The following is a 6,059-nucleotide window of genomic DNA, read 5'->3' on the forward strand; positions in this document are numbered from 1 at the left end:
CCATGACAAAAAGCAGGAAGACTTCAACCAACAGTTCCCATCAGAAACTGTACACTGAACACGACCGTACAACCAGCGTCAACCGCAACCCCCCCCCCCCCCCCCCACACACACACAATCATCAGTGCGGGGCGACCGATGGAGGGAGTGGAGCAGGACAGGAGGGATGGACCTAATCATGATCAGGAGGGAGTGGAGCAAGAGAGGAGGGACGGGCCCAACCATGATCAGGAGGGAGTGGAGCAGGAGAGGGGGGACGGGCCTAACCATGATCAGGAGGGAGTGGAGCAAGAGAGGGGGGACGGGCCTAACCATGATCAGGAGGGAGTGGAGCAGGAGAGGAGGGATGGGCCTAATCATGATCAGGAGGGAGTGGAGCAAGAGAAGGGGGACGGGCCTAACCATGATGGCGGCAACATGACGCCACGAGATGAACGTGACCGGCATGGGCGACGGGCTGGCATTCTTCGCCATCGAACCGTAAGACTCGTTCACTTGGATCACGATACCAGCCGCGTTCAGACCCTGAAAGACAACCACGCACAGCGTCAGCGTTCACCAGCTGGGACCGGCTTCCGGGGGTGGGGGGAGAGCCCGCACGGCCAAACAGCATCAGAAGGTGGGATGTCACCAGCTCGTCAAAATCCAGAGGGTGGAATTTCTGACGCACAGCACGACCGCATCCTGTCAACAGGCCCTTGCTCAAGAACAGCAACACACGCGACGTGGACACCCCACAGCCCGCCCCAAGCGCTCCATTCCAATTCGTCCCAGCGTCTGCACATCTGCAAGTGGCTCCGACTGGCTCCAAACCATCTGACACGAGCCCACGGTCGGAATCGGCCAGCTGACGAAAGGGTCTTTGCACGACTACAAGGCACACACTGACCCGGCGACGGGCGACCCTCCGGCCCAAACTGACCTGGAGCCGGGAGACTCGGCTGTCCAGCGAGCAGTTGGCGGCCGTCGACTGGTTGAGGAAGACCCAGCGCTGGTCCATGGGCGGCAGCGGCGCTGGCGGCGGCTCGGCGCAGCCATCCCAACTGGTCAGATCAGCCACTGGGTGACTTGACTGGCAGACAGACAGACACAGCCCACAATCAGTGACCACCACCCATCTGGGGCGGGTACAGACTGTGCAGACCAATCATGCTCCTATATAAAGCTGGCAACCACATCACTGTCAGGCATCCATTTTGCCAGATGGACTACTGTGGGGTCCTTATGGATGGGTAACAGAGAAAATAGCTGTTCTATACAGAGACAAAATCAAAACAGTGCAACAGTTCCCCCTGGTGTGTACAGAATTGGTGTATCATATCTACATGTATGAGGGTATTTTGTAGGTGCAGAGCATTTTTCATCCAAAAGAGTTATCTTTTGTCAGAACAGACCAAGTTACAAATACTGTATCACCTCTTGTCATTGCCAGAAGATGCCTGCCAAAGTTTTCACCAATGGGACATGCAACTTTTTTGTTCTGATGACACCTCATAACTATCTTGTTTGATCAATTATGAAATACTTACCACCTTGCTTTTATCTTCTGTGAGGTTGTACACCTTTGGAAAGTATGTCACACAGAAGCGCTGCACCTGTGCTCCTCCGGTTGGTCTTGTCTCGATGAGACCCAGGCTCAACATCTCCTTGGCTTGGGTGACCTGATACACAAATTGATGGGCATTACCTTTTGGCAAATGCATGTTGGTAAAATTGATCTCGAGCATACCAGTACCGCATAATGCAATCAAAATTATTTACAAAAACTCAACTCAGTGGGAAAAATATACCTGCATTGCCATAAGGTTATGACAAAAAAACATAACGGCCTACACCATCAATCGGAAAGTATATGCATGTGCACAGACAATGCCAATTACTACAAAACACATATCATTATTAAGCAGTTTTAGCAGTATTAAGCAGTATTAAGCAGTATTAAGCAGGCTGTTTTTCTCAATCCTGCTTTCAATCTCTTTCCATTTTGAGTATACTGATGTAAGTGCAATCCATATAGCACCTGCTCTGCTCTCTAACTGACTGCAGAAACTACATAATTCTATATATGAGTATTCAAATAGGGAATTCTTACCACTGGGATGATCACTAGAATATTGACAACAGCTGTTAAAAGACATAGACAGGTTGACATGGCTGCAGTTGTTATTGTTTGTCAATCCTGAAAAACAGACATCTGGTCAGACTGCTGGGCCTTGTCAGTTGTGGCAGTTATGCATATTACTAATCCTCAAAATAATGCAGAACATAAGAAAACAGCATTGGTAAAGAAGGGCTGTAAAGGCCAGTCATCTGAATAGACTGGGTTGGACATTTTGATTTCTACCACTTCCTTCTGTGCCACATCATAGCATTACAGCAGAAAAGCTGTCACCGCTCTTCTAACCCCTAATTCTGCATTTGAAATCACTTTGTCATGCCTAGGTGTACTAACCATGGATCTTTGAGTCATACTGAAGTGTGCCCATCTTGTCAGCTATTTAGGGGATTTCTACACCCCCAGAAGTGATTTGCAATTAACACCATTGGGGAGTTTAAAGCAGGCACAGTGGAATCAAAGTGTCAGTGATATGACAGTCAACACCACAATATGATTGTGAGATATTCATATTGCTAAAAGGCTCTACTGAACCATGACTTAGCTCTAGAACAATGACTAGTACCAAGATATTCCCATCACAAGTATTATGCCAATTTTAGACCACACCTTTCTTCACCCCATAATTTCAGTCCATTGCTGAATAGAATAAACTGCTTAGCTTTCTACAAAGATCAATTCATTATGTTTCCTACCACATACTGTGTAACCTACCTCATTTAACTAGTCAGTTGAAAAGCTCAGTTTCACTTTGGTCTGCATATCACTCATGTTTTCTAGTAGAAATGTAAAAGCAAGACTGATTCAAAGAACCATCAAACCAAGAAAAACTTGGATGCATCACCAGAAATGATGTTCAGTAGTACTGGGTACACCTGCACAATGGCCCAAAATGCAATGCAGGAGGTGTTGAAGGCTTGACAACACTGGGGTCCCAGAGACACATTCTACCAGCTTACAGCATTAATGTGTTGGTTTTTAAAACCCACAATATAAGAAAATGTGCTGCACTGTTTCTGAATGTTGCAGTCCATCCTGTTAAACAAACCTGGACCTCATAACAAGTCCTGCATCCAGGTAAGGCAGGATCACGATCCTGACCAATACTAGAAACACGGCTTTACTCGAACTGTTTTGGACAGAACCAACAGCAAGCAAAACCTGCACGGGTGCCACAAGCTACCCTCTGCATTAAAAAATAACAACAACGCACTCTCATACCTATATAAGTGAAAAATCCAACACCCCAACACCGCCCACACCCGTATCGGGGCTTCCACGAGGCGAAACCGACCTTGGGCGGAACTCCAAGTGTCCGCTGTTAATGACGTCACGAAGTCTTTGTTTACGAAGAACGCGATTATTTTGGATTCCCGGGAAGGCAGACCGAGTGGTATCGCGGTTAAGAGTAGGATTTGAAGAAGGGTTTGTTGCTTGCGCATTATTGGAACGTCATAACATTTGATAATTTAAGACCAGATATTTCAAGATACGAAGGCGCGAGGCTTCTGGGAAGAAGTTTTAGCATGATTATGGCCAGGGGAGGATCCAGAGGGGGCCACGGGGCCCAGACCTCCCTCGGTTTCTAAGGAGCCCATTGGTTCCGAGCCGGCCCTATGGCCGGCCGAACAGGTGCAATTGTTCGCACGAAGTGCAAAAAATTGTATACCTCAGGATTTCCAGGCGACCATGAACAGTTGCATGAGAAAGTGAATTGGGCCCACGAGAAGTAAAAAGAAAATTATTCAATGTTTGAAAAGTTGTGGATTGAAAATCTTAAGCTTTCTTTTCACTATCTAGGGCCCTATGCTGCTTCCGGGGGACCTATATGCCCACTTGCAGGGTAATTCCGGTCGTTAAGGGGCCTTCCACGTTGCCCTTGATTTCTTTGCATTTGCTCGGAGGGCCTTGGGTTGCTGCTGGACCCTTCCTGCTAGCGTACCGGGGCTTCCTTGTCAACCACAGACCGTTCACGGATTCTTCCTACTCGCCAGAAGGGCTCTGTGGGCTATAGCCGGGGCCTCAGGATATTTTAATCCGCAGGGGTATTCCGGGCTGCTCAGGGGTCCCTTACATGCGTCTCGATTAACTTACCGACGCGCTTGCGATGTTCTCCTAGACCCTCTATATTGGTCTAGGGCGCTTCCAATTATCTGGCACTTGCTTAGGGCCCTACGCTTTTTGTCGGGGGCCTCATCTGATAGCCTGCTTTGGACCCATTTGGTCCCAGATAAAGTCCAAGCTAATTAGATTGGTTCTGAACACCGCACCACTGCGACGCCGCGCCATCGAGATCTGGAGCCGGGCCGGTTTCGAAGAGCAATATGCATGGCTTCTATGAGTATCAAATTCTACGTTTTCTATGTCAATGAACAAGTCCATGCAGTTCACACATATCTGTTGCTACATATTTTGCATTTATTTTTATTCCATATCTTCCTTGATTGTTCTACTGCGCTCACATCATACTGTTCCAGAAGTGCGCGGAAGGAACCACTTTACCTGCAAGGTCTGAGTAGTTCAGTTCGTTGGTCTCTCACCTGTGCCATTCAGGACTAGATGTTTTAATCAGTTAACATCTGGCATAAATATCATTGGGTCCATTGTTGACCGTCTTGAGGACATTATGTCATTTGAGGGAGGGGTTCAGAGTGATAACAGTTGTCCTCGTCCAGGGATGACTTACAGTTCGGTGTAATACTCAGGTTTTGGCAGCGGAGTCGTATAGTTCTGATAGTTTTTACAGTGTTACAGGCCAATCGCCTGCCGCGGGGGGCTACGTGGATGAGCATGTGTGTGTAAGGTGTCAGAGAACACCTATGTGAGGCCAGTAAATGTTTGCTTAGTTTGGCGAGCGCCGCTTCGAGGTGCTCGCGTTCCCCTCCTCCTGCCCCATGTGCCCCGTGCGAGGGACGCGGCCGCGGGGGCCAGGAGAGGGCGAGTAACGAGGATAAGACTCGGATAACCGCCGGCGCAAAGACGGACGCGCCGGCGGGACGGACTGTGTGGAGTGCCTGTGACGCGTGTCAAATACAGAAGTGACTTTGGGTGTGCTGAGTGTACCAGTGAGCCGGAAGCGAGACGCCAGAACAGCAGAACTTACATGTGCATCATTTCCCCTTACTTGCGCCTCCAGTGGTTGTCGCTGCTTTGTGAAAACACGAGATTGGGAAGGGATCGTTTTCGTGCAAAAATTCGAGAGGTTGAATGCCAGAGGACGCAAAGATCCCAGCGATCTTTGAAAATGAGTCGTGCGCGCTTAAGGATATGGAGGCCCGAGACGTCCAGACGATCCAGAAAGACGGGGAGGTCTGGGGACCCGTGCTTGACAGAAATGTTCGCCAGATAACTCTGATTAAAATGGCCCATATAGTCTCCAGGTTTTCAGGAAGCTCTGGTATGGTTAAGGCTCTCGGTGGGACGGTCAAGGATTTCTAGATGCCGTCAATATCAGTCAGGGACTACGAATACGGGGTTCGGGGGGTTGCTGCACATTTTGCCCCGGAGTCTCGATCTTCGCGCAAGAGAAGGGCGTGTGTGTGCTTCCATGGCTTCCTGAAATGCATGGGTAGACGTCATTTGGATCTGGTAAACAAAGCCAAGGACCATGCAACTTGCACATATGCAGGCGTGGTGGCCAGTGGCAGTTGAATGTGGTCCAGCGGGACAAGAGTGTCACTTAGCGATAGTTTGCAAAACCATTTTCATGCACGGCCAAATCAGCTAAATAAATGACTTGCAAATGCGTGTTTTCTGTTGGTCACTAAGCCATGCAACTTGAATGAAGAAGGGAGGACGCGAAGAAATGATAGTAACGACATTTAAGCGAGCATTATGCGCTGCCAGTTTTATCCAGGGCAACCATGGCAGTAGGGACAACGGTTTGGCATGTCACGAACAGAGCGCCTTATCCCGTTGTGAAGTGCTTTAGAAGGGCCATGCG

General features: G+C 48.8%; 1 pseudogene; it reads right to left on the bottom strand.

Moving 5' to 3' along the window:
• The window catches only part of LOC119109916 (collagen alpha-1(I) chain-like), a 22,328-nt pseudogene extending 18,929 nt beyond the window's left edge, over positions 1-3,399 (bottom strand).
• Between the last annotated feature and the right edge of the window lie 2,660 nt (positions 3,400-6,059).

The sequence above is a fragment of the Pollicipes pollicipes genome, unplaced genomic scaffold (genome assembly GCF_011947565.3).
Source record: "Pollicipes pollicipes isolate AB1234 unplaced genomic scaffold, Ppol_2.1 Scaffold_7231;HRSCAF=8579_pilon_pilon_pilon, whole genome shotgun sequence".
Taxonomy (NCBI): Eukaryota; Metazoa; Arthropoda; class Thecostraca; order Pollicipedomorpha; family Pollicipedidae; genus Pollicipes; species Pollicipes pollicipes.